The sequence below is a fragment of the Bubalus kerabau genome, chromosome 13 (genome assembly GCF_029407905.1).
Source record: "Bubalus kerabau isolate K-KA32 ecotype Philippines breed swamp buffalo chromosome 13, PCC_UOA_SB_1v2, whole genome shotgun sequence".
Lineage (NCBI taxonomy): Eukaryota > Metazoa > Chordata > Mammalia > Artiodactyla > Bovidae > Bubalus > Bubalus kerabau.
In genome coordinates, this window is record NC_073636.1 from 8,769,639 (window position 1) to 8,783,672 (window position 14,034).

The window sequence follows — 14,034 nt, forward strand, 5'->3', positions numbered from 1 at the left end:
CCAGTCAATGGTTAAACACACGGGCTTTGAAGCCTAGCATTCTTGGCTCAAATTCACTCTGGATTTGGGCCAGTTGTGAATCCTCTTTGGGCCTCTTCGGGCCTGGGCATGGGAGTGAGCATAGCCCCCTCTCACGGGAGTGCTGAGGGTGACAAGTCAGCATTCGCTGCACTCAGAGCTCGGCCCGCCGCCAGGTAAGCACGGGGGCTGAGCTGTTTTCGCCTGAGGTCATCCTGCCCCCCTTATCTGAAATGTCACCCCATCACTCTCTCCTCTCGTGCCCTGCTGTACTTGATGTCATGGCCCTCATCTTCATCTGAGGTTATTTTATGCCTTATTCGTTTGTTTTTTGAATGTTTGTCTCTTCCACCAGAACATAATCTTCATGACAGGAGGGACTTCACCACTGTATCTCCTGTCCTAGGAAGTCTTTGAAACCATCTGTGAATGAACAAATGTATGCACACTAGAAATTTTAAGCTTAATGACTTATAATTATTAGCACAATTACTGGGAGAACTGGGCTAAGGAAACAGTTTCGTGCTCTACTCACTTGGCTCTTCTAGAATCTTGGCTAATAGTTAAAAATAAGCCAGGAAAATAGCATTAATATACTGGGAGGCCCTGCCTGTGTTGACCTGTGGTGTGTCTACCAAGAATGCTTTAGGTGTCCTGTACTTGTACTCCTCCCGCCCCACCATCTTTCAAAATTGTAGTTTAAGCAGTAGTGTCAGGATGAAATAAGGCAGAGAGGAAGAGCTGGAAAGAACGTCACCTGGGAGTCGGGTCCTAACTGGCCTGACGAAAAGCCGATGGATTGATTGATTGATCTCCCATTGATTTAGTCTGGGTTCAGAGATGATTTCCAAGCTCAATTTATTTTTTAATCTCATTAAAGTGATAATTTTAGAGGTTTGCAATGTGTTGTGACCGAGTTTCTGACTGAGATCGCTAGCCCCAGCACTTAAAACAGGCATGCAAATGTGTTCAGAGGGGAAATGCCGATGCATGTTTCCTTTGTGTTCTAACCGTTCAGACTTTACGGTGAATAATAAAGCTTTACAGCTTGTTTTTTGCAAATAGGATGCTGGGGAGTTGCGACAACAAGAGAAATCTATTTACTATTTTGTGTCCCAGTTATCTGTGCCATCTACCCCTTAATCGACCTCCAGAGCTAATTGTTGCTTGGGGTAGAGAAGGTAGGGAAGGAAGCATGACTATCAGTGGTGAGAGGATATTAATTTCACATAAATAGAAATTTATTTTATCACAAGAAAGGTAAATTATCTGACCACTGGGCAATAGAGCACAATTCACTGTTAACCCCAATTTTGCCAGGTGAGTGAAGGCATAACCCACTCCATCGTGCCTCTAGGACTTCTGACATAAAGTTTTAAAAATACAGTCACAGTTTTTTGCTTAGGAAGCTCCTCTGCTTTCAGCACTTGTAATAGTCATGGTCCTGAGACCACAGCATGGGATAGGGAATAAATGAAAGTTGAGGTGATTAGGGGAAGAGAGAAAAAAACACAGTTGTTATGTAAACTGTTTAAATACACAGTTTAAATATTCCAACTCTTGCAATCCTATCAACCCCTACATTTGTATATTCTCTAATGGGAATCGCAGTGCTGTGGCTTCATATCAAGTTCCAGTAACTTTTCCACCCTCTGACCATTTTACACCCTCATGTACATAAGTCTTGGGGTCCCAAGCAAAATGTTGAGATGGTGGCCCTGGCTTTTCTGTTGTTCTTTATTTTGACTTATCTGCCTGACTATTGCCCTATGTCATTTCAGGTCTGATTTCTCATTGTAATCTTTACCTTCTGCCTTTTAAAATCCCTCCAAACTGAAATACTTAGACCAGACTTGTGGAGTGTGTGTGCTCAGTCGTGTCCAGCTGTTTGTGACTCAGTAGACTGTAGCCTGCCAGGCTCCTCTGTCCATGGGATTTTTCAGGCTATTCAAGTGGCTTGCCATTTCCTCTTCTAAGGGATGTTCCTGACTCAGGGATTGACCCCACCTCTCTCGTGCCTCCTGCACTGGCAGGTGGATTCCTTACCACTGCACCACCTGGGAAGCCCTTTAATTCTGGAGAGCCGGGAGGGAGTCCCTTTGGTCCACCCACCTCCAACAGTGCATATTAAGACCTTTGTTTCAGCCCCATCAATGTCCACTTCTATCCATCCCATTTTTAATAGCCATTAAAGATTTCCAGTCCTTGACTCTCCCTTGTCTTTTTCCTCTTTGTTTTTCCACCATCAATATTTGCTATACTTATTTCTTAACTGTTTGAAAATTTCCACCCTGATACAATTCCCTTGAGCTTCTCCTCTGCCTTTCTGTATTCTTTTGTTAATTAATCTAATATTTTTATTAGCATCTGTATGACCCCTGAGAGGAAGCTGAGACAGCAAATTCACTAAGTCTTCTTAAACTGTTGCTTAATTTTGTAATAGTAAAAATACATGGGGTGTCTATGCAAAAATCCCCTGATAACCATAGCATTTGCCATGACCTGAGTAATGGGCATACGGCATATTCATTGGGTGAATATCCCAGTTAATCATAAAGCCAGTTTCACACGACTGGTATGTGAAACCTATAAAGTGCTACCTCTGAGTGTTAGACTTGGCACTTTTAGGGGGAGCTAGACGGTCCCCCTTCTCAAAATAAACAGACCTTACAATAGATTTTACTCAATCCACCTGCTGGCTGTTCCCTTGGGAATATCCTGGTGTGTATCTGGATTCTCTGTAGCCTTCTATGATTGTTCCCTAGTGAGCAGTGAGTCCTATATCAACCCAAATCTACTGTTCTGTTCTGCATTCAAAACCAAAGACAGTGCCCCAAAACTAATCACTCTCACAAAATATTTTAGTAAAAGTTCTTCAAGAAGCTGATGATACAGATCCACAAAATTAGATAGATCCAAAAAACTCCTTCACAGTATACCCTCTGAGTTTAGTATTTTCTTGACTATCTTACGCTGACTACCTTCTTGGTGACCAGCAGTACCTTCTGTTGTCTTGGTGTAGTTTTTCTCTTTTGAGGCTGTTTTATGATCAAAACTCAGACTGACCAAAATCTAAGAGTGATGTAGCATCAAGGCCCCACCCAGCACTTTCTTTTTAAGCTACTGCTGCTGCTGCTAAGTCACTTCAGTCGTGTCTGACTCTGTGCAACCCCATAGACGGCAGCCCCCCAGGCTCCCCCGTCCCTGGGATTCTCCAGGCGAGAACACTGGAGTGGGTTGCCATTTCCTTCTCCAATGCATGAAAGTGAAAAGTGAAAGTGAAGTTGCTCAGTCGTGTCCAACTCTTAGTGACCCCATGGACTGCAGCCTACCAGGCTCCTCTGTCCATGGGATTCTCCGGGCAAGAGTACTGGAGTGAGTTGCCATTGCCTTCTCCTTAAGCTACTGAAGATAATACACAAGGAATTGTATGTAAGAATGGTTAGAATTGTTCTCATTATTTTTCATTTCTTTATGCATACAATGGGGGCTTCCATGGTGGCCCAGTGGTAAAGAATCTGCCTGCTAATACAAGAAATGTGGGTTAGATCCCTGGGTCAGGAAGATCCCTGGAGTAGGAAATGGCAACTCACTCCAGTATTCTTGCCTGGAGAATCCCATGGACAGAGGAGCCTGGCGGGCCATGGGGTTGCAGAGAGTCAGACACAACTTAATGACTAAAGAACATGTATTCAGTGAGCCAACTTGGGAATCAGATCTACCATTCCTAAATGCCATTGATAATTTTAACTTTAATAACTGGCCATGGATTCATATCATGTGGGTAGGTAGCCATTCAGGGATCAAAGATTCTTCATTTCTGGCTGTTCTATCTTTTCTCTTCCCAAACCATGGGTTTCTATGAGCCAGGGTAGGCCTGGTAAATCCCACTTTTGCCACTTCTGACACCAATTCTGAACTGTTTTTACTCAAAACACTTTTGAAGCAAATTTGTGCACAAATGTATGTGTGTGTGTCTTGTCTCACCAATGCTGTAAGTCTTTGGGTACTCACTGGATGTCCTACGATTTAACTCGATTCTGATAACATGTACCTGGAGTTAGTGTCGATGCCATAAATTAAGAGTTCAGTCCCACAAGACTGCCCCGCGCCCCCTGTCCCGGCCAAAGTCCCAGCTTGTTACCAGTACTTCTCATGGACCAGACCAGCTCTAATTTGAGGGTTCCTGTCACCCTTCCCCAGTGGCTCGGTGGTAAATAATCTGCCTGCAGTCTTGGAGACACAGGAGATGCAGGTTCAATCCCTGGGTCGGGAAGATCCCCTAGAGAAGGAAATGTCAACTCACTCCAGTATTCCTGCCTAGGAAATCCCATGGACAGAGGAGCCTGGCAGGATTTAATTCAAAGGGTCGTGAAGAGTCAGACAGGACTGAGGGAGTGAGCACGGCGCCCTTCCTCAGGTTTGATAGTTTGCTGCTGCTGCTACGTCGCTTCAGTCGTGTCCAACTCTGTGCGACACCATAGACGGCAGCCCACCAGGCTTCCCCGTCCCTGGGATTCTCCAGGCAAGAATACTGGAGTGGGTTGCCATTTCCTTCTCCAATGCATGAAAGTGAAAAGTGAAAGTGAAGTCGCTCAGTCGTGTCCGACGCTTAGCAACCCCATGGACTGCAGCCCACCAGGCTCCTCCGTCCCTGGGATTCTCCAGGCAAGAGTGCTGGAGTGGGGCGCCATTGAGTAAGCCTTACCTACTGGTGGTGGTTTATGATGAAGGCTGCAACTTGGGAATCAAATGGGAGAAGTGCAGTAGTGGAGGCACAGGACTGCACGGGGCCCCATGTTCTCAGGGCACACCGCCCTTGAAGCACCAACATGCTCAACCTGGAAGCAGTCCCAGCCTGGTGGTGCCGGCGTTCATTATGTAGGCATGATTGATTAAGGCATTGGCCACTGGTGATTAACTCCTTTTCAAAATCCAGAAGCTTTAGAAGCTCTGTGTCAGGGACCTGAGAGAAAGATAAATATACATAAGTGTGTATACACACGTGTGTGTGTATGTGTGTGTGCATATATATATGTGTATACTACATACATATACATATATACACATACATAGCCTACCAGGCTCCATGGGATTTGCCAGGCAAGAGTGCTGGAGTGGGGTGCCATTGCCTTCTCCGGTAATATCTTATAGATACATACATATGTATGTAATATCTATAATGCAAGTATGTAAGACACTGAATATCTTATAGTATTAATGATAGACTCACAACTTGAGGTATATTTGTGCAGAAATATTCTTAGGCACATACACTAAAATTTTGTATCCTCATACTTAGAAGCAAACTAATTTCTTTCCCACAAGTATCCAGGTTCACCACAAAACTTTAAATCGAGGTTAGAGTTAACTTCTTATATTAAAAGAACATTATGAGTATTCTTTGAGAGAAGAGGTTTAACCATGACTTTTGTGTGTGTGTAGTACATACTCATATACTGTAATTTGAAAAAAAAATATTTTTAGCATCTTATAGTCACGTAAGGATCCTAGATGCTATTTTTAAGGCAGGTGCCATGTAGGATTAATTTACATGATTATTATAAGCTGAATTTTATAGAATTATTTCAAACTTTTAAATAATAGATGTTTCAGATCATAATTGAACATCTAGCATAAGGGAAAACAAAGTCCCATTTGTGAAGCTAAACATCACTCAGCGATTCAGTTATTCTTGGAAGTAGATGTTTAAGCTTGTTCTCTTACAGCTGGACCATATGTGTTCATTCATTTTTCTGTGATAGATGTGCCAGATAGCCAAAACTTTTGCTTGGTACCTTGGAGGGGAGAAGGGGTCTGTGAAATGGGCACCTATTTTCTGCCATTCTAGTCACATGTTTTGAGAAGGAAATGGCAACCCACCCCAGTATCCTTGCCTGGAGAATCCCATGGACAGAGGAGCCTGGTGGGCTACAGTCCATGGGGTCCCAAAGAGTAGGACACGACTGAAACAATGTAACACACATTCACCTGCTATAGAAACACATTTAAAGAGAGCTGAGTTGCTTACAGTAATAAGACGCATCTCCCTCGGTGAGTGCTGGCACTTTTTGATGTATGCTGACCTGGGCTCTGACACAGTTGCCATCTAGGTACCAAACACAGAAACGTAACTTCCAAAACAGAACTGGGCACTGCTAGAGCTGTGGGACTGAGCTAGGTCGTAAAAGCAATCTCTCCTCTTCCTCTTTGGAGAAAAAGCTTGTCATTGTTGGCCTGGAGTTCATTGTCTCAAACCCTAGAGTGGACTTTCCAGTCATCAAAACTAGATTCTGTACATGATGAAGATATGAGACTCTGACTCATCTCACACCGCGTCTGTGAGACAACGCTAGATGTCATAAGGCCTCTAGTTTAAAAGATGAGCTGTAAATGTACTCTAACACCAATCTTAAAAATGTACAAAATATCAGTAGAAAACAAGGCACTAGTTGCACCTTTGCAATGGACAAAACAAAAAGCATACAAGCGGTGATTTCTTTACCCATAGAACACTTAGATTTTTCTTCTGCCTTTTGTCTTTCGGTATGTCATTGGTGTCTACATATATTTGTAGATACTTTCCACCTGTGACTTTCTGTTAATTCAATTATATGGCTTACATGATGACTCACCTTCCTTTACCCTTCTTCTATCTTGACTAGTCTAAAGTGAAGGCTTTAAAAGTTTTTGTCCATCAGCAGATGAATGGATAAGAAAGCTGTGGTACATATACACAATGGAGTATTACTCAGCCATTAAAAAGAATACATTTGAATCAGTTCTAATGAGGTGGATGAAACTGGAGCCTATTATACAGAGTGAAGTAAGCCAGAAAGAAAAACACCAATACAGTATACTAACAGATATATATGGAATTTAGAAAGATGGTAACAATAACCCTGTGCACGAGACAGCAAAAGAGACACTGATGTACAGATCAGTCTTATGGACTCTGTGGGAGAGGGAGAGGGTGAGATGATTCGGGAGAATGGCATTGAAATATGTATAATATCATATATGAAATAAGTCGCCAGTCCAGGTTCGATGCACAATACTGGATGCTTGGGGCTGGTGCACTGGGATGACCCGGAGGGATGGTATGGGGAGGGAGGAGGGAGGAATGTTCAGGATGGGGAACACGTGTATGCCTGTGGTGGATTCATTTCAATATATGGCAGAACCAATACAATATTGTAAAGTTTAAAAATAAAATTAAAAAAAAATAAAATTTAAAAAATAAAAAATAAAGATTGTCTTAGTACTCCAAAAAAAAAAAAAAAAAAAGGTTTTGTATGTTTTGCTTATCAATCCTGAACATCTATACTTCTAAAAAATTCTGTTGGACTCCTTTGATAACTATCCTTTAAATTTGCCTCACAGGTGATGCCCCTTGATAGAAAAGACCTCTTGGTAATCCAGTGATTAAACCCAAGTTGGAGCCCAAGAGGGCTGTTTTGTACTGAATTGCAGAGCACAGTAAATGGCATTATAATGAGGTTTTAACTTATCAGTTAAATGAATGAATGGGAACTTTGCAATGCATTAGTATTTTATGTGGTAAATAAAGCAAGGTTTGTTGCTGCAGATGGGAGCCAGTTCAAGATTCTCTTCTTATAATAAATGATTATATCAGTGTATTGTTGCTGCTGCTGCTAAGTAGCTTCAGTCATGTCCGAATCTGTGCGACCCCATAGATGGCAGCCCACCAGGCTCCCCTGTCCCTGGGATTCTCCAGGCAAGAACACTGGAGTGGGTTGCCATTTCTTTCTCCAGTGCATGAAAGTGAAAAGTGAAAGGGAAGTCGCTCAGTCATGTCCGACTCTTAGCGACCCCATGGACTGCAGCCTACCAGGCTCCTCCACCCATGGGATTATCCAGGCAAGAGTACTGGAGTGGGGTGCCATTGCCTTCTCCAATATCAGTGTATTAATGGTGCTTTAAAGAGAGAAATACCTTTCTGAAGAAAGTCTAAGTTGGACTAAGAAAACAGGATGATGACTTCTCTATGTCACTGAGCTTGGCCTGTGTGGCAGATGCTGTTCTAGATACTCCTACCATATCACCTCAGTTTTATATGCAAAACAACCCCTGGTGAGGTCTTCTAAATCCCTGTTTTGACCTGTGAGAAAATCGGCACCAGAGAAGCTAAACTGCCTTCCCGTGAGCCCACAGCCATCGAGAGGAGTGAGGATTCAGACCGTCCTTCTCCATGGCTCTGCAGTCGAAAACAAGATTTTATCTCATCCTTAGGCATAAACATCTGATATATGAATTAATTTCATTAACACTGTTTCTCTTTGATTTCTTTCCCATTTTTTATGAAAGTTGATGACATTTAGAAAGCTTCATTTTTTAACTTAAAAACGTTTAAACTCAGAAAAGTACTGGGAAAAATAAGAAAGACGCATGCATCCCCATGAATTGTAAAAATATTAACATTTTAGCATCCTTACTTCCAGTTTTTTTCTTGAATAAAAGAATAAAACGTTTTTGACAATGTTCTTCTCCTCAATTCCATTCCTTCCTTTCCTCCTTTCCATTCCTTGCGCAAGAGCAACCACTCTTAAAAGAGCTAGATATAAAACTTTCTAGAGTATATTTCTTCCACAGATATAGAAGTACAGATTTCCCTTGCTATCCCAAAATACATTCCTATGAAAACTTTTGTAAACCAAAATGGTGTAAAGAAGCAAGTACTTTTTTTTTTTTTAAATCTGGTAAAAGTTAAAATCCTCTTAAGATTTCAAAAACAAGTACTAATGTAGGTCTTGCATAAAAGCGAAGTGGGGTAAAGTGAACTTTCAAAAAGCAAGGGATAGCTGCGTCTATAAACCATATACACTACGGTTTTGTGTGTTTAAATGCATGCGTAAGGCCTTTCGTTGTATAGACCATACTGTTTCTTGAGTCTTTTTATCCAGCATTCTGTTTCTGAAACCTCTCCATAGTGCTTTTCCTAGCTGTCATTCATTATCAGCTGCTGTATTTAACTCTTACCTTCTAGACCTGCTGTATTTTATGTGTCCATTTTCCTACCAGTGGGTGATTAGGTTGTTCCCAGCGTTCTCTAGCTGTAAGCGGCGCTGAAATGAACACCTGTCAGTGCGTGTCGCCTCACGTACGCATGCCCCCTGGGATGAGCTTGCCGGTTTGGAGGGGCTGTGCTTGAAGCCCAGCAAGATGGGCGTAGAACAGCATCAAACTGGGAAGGGGGCACTTCAGTACTGCCTCTGAGAATTCAAGGAAAGACCCAGCAAGAATGCTCACCGTGGTTATGAGACGACTAGCGATACACTTGACTGCTAAGAGATAATCTGTGTGTAGGCTTCATGAAGACCCTACAAACAAATGTTAGTCTTCTGTGAGGTTTAATAGGGAGAACTCTAAGAGGCAGGAGACCTGGATTTTCTCCTCAGCCGTGCTCGAACCTAGATTTGTGCCATAAAGCCATACGTTAATGTACTCTGAATATAATTTTTCTCATTTGAAGATGAGCAAGTTTTTGTGGTAGATTTGTTTTTTTCCTGAAGCTTTCTTCCATACTTGAGTTAAAGCCAGGACAAGTTTTCTTCCTGTTTACACCCTTACCCCCACCCCACCTCCAACACTGAGCTGAGCAGTCTACAAGCCTCAGCCTCTGTTGCCCCCTGGAGTGCCCTGAATGGAGTGCTCTTCTAATCCAGAGCTCCAGGCACTAGGTCCTACAGGTCCCTGGCTTTATTGTTCCTTTCCCTGCTGTGTAAACACTCCTGCTCTCTTCTTGAGGGCAGGGCAGCTCTGAACCCTGTGACCCTTGGATTGGATTTTTCAAGGGGCCTCAGCCTCTAGCCAACCCCCTCGTGGTATCTGACTTGATGACAGGACTACTTATTGTCCCTTTCCTGTCTCACTTCTCCGCCTCTGACCATTGTCATCTAAGCTTCTTATCTCCGGAGTCTCCTTTCTGGGGAAACCCAAACAAAGAAACTCACTGATTCAAGTCCTGCCTGTTCCTCTACCTTCAGCCCTGTTCCACACGCTTCACAAGTTCTTCCTGACCTACGTGGGCTCGTGCTCACAGAGTTGTCCTGGACTCTTGTGGCATTTGCCTTTTGAACCAATTAATGCAAGGCTGCCTGTGATTACCCAGGCTCTTACTTTTTGCTTTCCTGCTCCCAATCAGAAGATGAACCGCCAGAAGTCAAGAATTCTTTTTCATGTTGCTTTTTTTTGTTTTTAGTGTACCTCAGTGACCGATATGTAACTAGGGCAGAATATATGCAAGTCTTCATTGAATGATTAAGTAATAGGTCCATCCCCCGAGGGCTGATTGGTGGACAGCAGCCATCTCTTCTCTCTTCCTGGGTTTCTTTGCCTTTTAATTAACTTCCCATTAGGCTTGTGGCTCTTGATGATCACAGTCACCTGCGGGCCTGACAGTCAGGTTACCAACCAGGCCATCCATTTAGTTATAGGGATGATGGAGAGGAAAAGCTTTCTCTACTCCCACTTTCAGGATATTTCAGGTACACTGGCAGAAATAACTGAGAATAAAAAGGGATTGGGACATAGTGATTAGAGTTTTAAAATTTTTATCGAATGCCTTTAATTCTAAGCTTATCCATAACTTTATTTTTAATGTTATTATCAGGATTATATGAAGTAAGAAAAAACAAGCTATCAAACAAACTCAAACATTAATGATTCTAAATGTTTCCTTTCAAATATTTTTGCCTCCTTTTCTCTCTCTCTCCCTCCCTCCTTTCCTTCCTTTCTTTCCACAGTCAGCCTTATTGAAGTACAAAATTTAAATTAAATGACTTAAAAATTCTCTATTTCCATTAAATACCTCATATGGTTAAAAATTGGCAGAAGAATTCAGTGAATGAAACTGACAGCTTTCAGTTTTGTTTAGCAAATGAGTGTTTACTTTCAACGTAATGCTTTGACTACAGTCTTTACTTTCTTTGTGGAATGAGGGCAGAGCCTATGGCATCTCCCCCGCAAAGTCTTCAGTACATGAAGGTATTTACTTATTCCCTGAGTTTAAACATCAAAAACATTTTTTTTCCCCCTCAAACAGTAACTTTCCATTTGTCATTTATTTGAACCTGCTTAGTGCATATTGGTTTTGTAAAATATATTACAAAAAGCTTCTATCTCAAATTCAGGTCCTTTCAAACTGCATGCAACCTGATTGGGCAGAGGAGGCCTCTCCTTTCGCTGGGTTTTCTTCCTCCTGAATTGACTTTATCATCGGCCCTCCAGAGTTGTCTTCAGAGTTCATCACGGATTATCTCTTCTTGTTGGCAGAAAGCAGGCAGCGCTGAGACTGCAGGGCACAATTGCTGAAAGGGTCCTCTTTCACTTCAGCACTCATTCTAATTTTAACTTATTTGGTACTGCTGTGGAAAAGCTGTTTGCCTGAAATAAGGCAAATAAATAAATGATATCCTGAGTATAGAGTTCATAAAATAGGATGCAGAAATCTGGGAGCTAAGATTTAGACCCAAGGCACTAATTTTAACTTTTCCTCTTTCACTTTTATTCTCCCTTTTCTCCATAATGATCATATCGATCAGGTTGGCAGGGATGAAAGAACAGGATAGGATACAAGATTTGATAAATTTGTTTACTCCTCTCTGTTTGAAATGTGTGGCATTGTAGAATCCAGTGAAGCTCGGATCATGTCCTAAAAGAGTGAGGTGTGGACTGGGTGGAAGGGGCTGCCTGGCCTTTGCGGAATCCAGAGGTTTCAAGGAAGAGCAGACCACCCTGGTCAAGGAGACCCAAAGCCACGGTGCCGGCTGCTTCACTGAGGTCTGCTGAATTGAACCAAGTCATTCTGGGTATAAATATGAAGCAGTTTAAATAGAATTCTTAATTTTCTCACATAAGTATCACATCTTAACATTTCCATAGACCAGTCTCAGTTTTCTTTCTGAAGGTAGAGAAGATGTATCACTATGTCCTGCCTCCCTGGAAAACAACAAACAATGCTGTCTTGGTTTTTATCATAGCTTTCAATGCTGACCTTGGGAAGTTACTGAGCTCTGAGTTTCAGTATCCCCATCTATAAGATAGACAAAGTAGGATTGCTTTAAGGATTAAATGAGATAACATGTCCAACAGTTACCGTAGTACCTGCCACTCAGTAAATAAGCACTGTCACTATTAGCTCGTAATAGCATTTCAATCATTTTCAAGTTGATTATGACATTGATTCTGCCTGGCAGCCTTGTAGTGTGTTGTGTAATAGGTGCAGGCAAACTTTTCTGTAAAGGGCCAGATAGAAAGTTTAACTTTCTAGTCTAGACAGTTTCTGTTGTAACTACTACAGTATGAAAGAAGCCAAAGACAATGTGAATGAGTGGATGTGTCTGTATTCCAGTAAAACTTTATTTACAAAAACAGGTGGCAAGCAGATTTGGCCTGGGGACTATGGTTTACTGATTCCTGACAACTCTCTATTTGCTATTATCTGTATTTTAAAAATAAGAAGATGGAAGCTTATTGTTAGGAGAAGGCCCATGTCCTCATTGCTAATTAGTTATATTTGTGGTTTTTCAGTTGCTAAGTCATGTCCGACTGTTTGCAACCCCATGGACAGCAGCATGCCAGGCTCTCTTGTCCTCCACTATCTCCCGGAGTTTGCTCAGATTCATGTCCTTGAGTTGGCTATCTATCTAACCATCTCATCCTCTGCTGTCCCCCTTCTTCTTTTACCTTCAATCTTTCCCAGCATTGGGATCATTTCCAATGAGTTGGCTTTTTGCATCAGGTGGCCAAAGTATTGGAGCTTCAGCTTCAGCAACAGTTCTTCCATGAATATTCAGGACTGATTTCCTTTAGGATTGACTGGTTGGATCTCCTTGCAGTCCGAGAGACTCTCAAGAGTGTTCTCCAGCACCACGGTTTGAAAGCATCAGTTCTTTGGCATTCAGCTTTCTTTATGGACCAACTTTCACATCTGTACTTGACTAGTGGAGAATACATAGCTTTGGCTTTACAGAACTTTGTTGACAAAGTGATGTCTTTGCTTTTTAATACACTATCTAGGTTTGCCATAGCTTCCATTCCAAGGAGTAAGAGTCTTTTGATTCCATGGCTGCAGTCACCATCTGCAGTGATTTTGGAGCCCAAGGAAAGAAAACTTGTCACTGCTTCCACTTTTTCCCATTCTATTTGCCCTGAAGTGATGGCACCAGATGCCATGATCATAGTTTTTTTAATGTTGAGTTTTAAACCAGATTTTTCACTTTGCTCTTTCACCCTCATCAAGAGGCTCTTTAGTTCCTCTTCACTTTCTGCCATTAGAGTGGAATCAACTGCATGTCTGAGGTTGTTGATATTTCTCCCAGCAAGCTTGTTCCAACTTTTGATTCATCCAGCCTGGCATTTTTGTATAATGTACTCTGAATAGAAGTTAAATAAGCAGGGTGACAATATATGGCCCTGATGTACTCCTTTCATAATTTTGAACCAGTCACTCGTTCCATGTTCCATTCTGTTGCTTCTTGACCAGCATATAAGTTACTCAAGAGACAGGTAAGATGGTCTAGTATCCCCAGCTCTTTAAGAATTTTCTAGTTTGTTGTGATCCACACAAAGGCTTTAGCATAGTTATATATGGCACAGTTATACCTACTGTTATCTAACTTTTATTTCAGGACTCTGTGCAGAGCAGTTTATGATGGGCATTTCTTACCTAGTGATCTTCTGCCTTGTCTGAGAAACAGATTTATTTGCACTACTGGCTGGAGCATGGAGATCCTGAGGCAGTCTGCTTTTACTGTGTATTAGGACCAAGACATCAACTTTAAAAATCAAGGCAACCTTCTTGCTAGCATGCAAATCCTCGTTGACTCTCTCAAAGGCCAATGCCTTGTCAGTCTTAAGTGAGGGTTAGAAATGTAGCTCCTCAAAGCAGTTTTAATACTTCTCTCTATTTTCAGTAATACTAACAATGTATTTTTGTAGTCAAAAATATATTCCTGGATTCTGCATCTTAAGTTAGAGGGCTCATTTGGGAAA

At 41.9% G+C, this 14,034-nt stretch overlaps 1 non-coding gene across 1 annotated transcript; it reads left to right on the forward strand.

Annotated features, from left to right (window-relative positions):
• The first annotated feature begins 1,221 nt into the window (after nt 1-1,221).
• Nucleotides 1,222-1,297, forward strand: LOC129626270 (small nucleolar RNA Z155). The gene has a single exon (XR_008701884.1). It is a non-coding gene; the product is annotated as a small nucleolar RNA Z155 (small nucleolar RNA).
• Nucleotides 1,298-14,034: the final 12,737 nt, after the last annotated feature.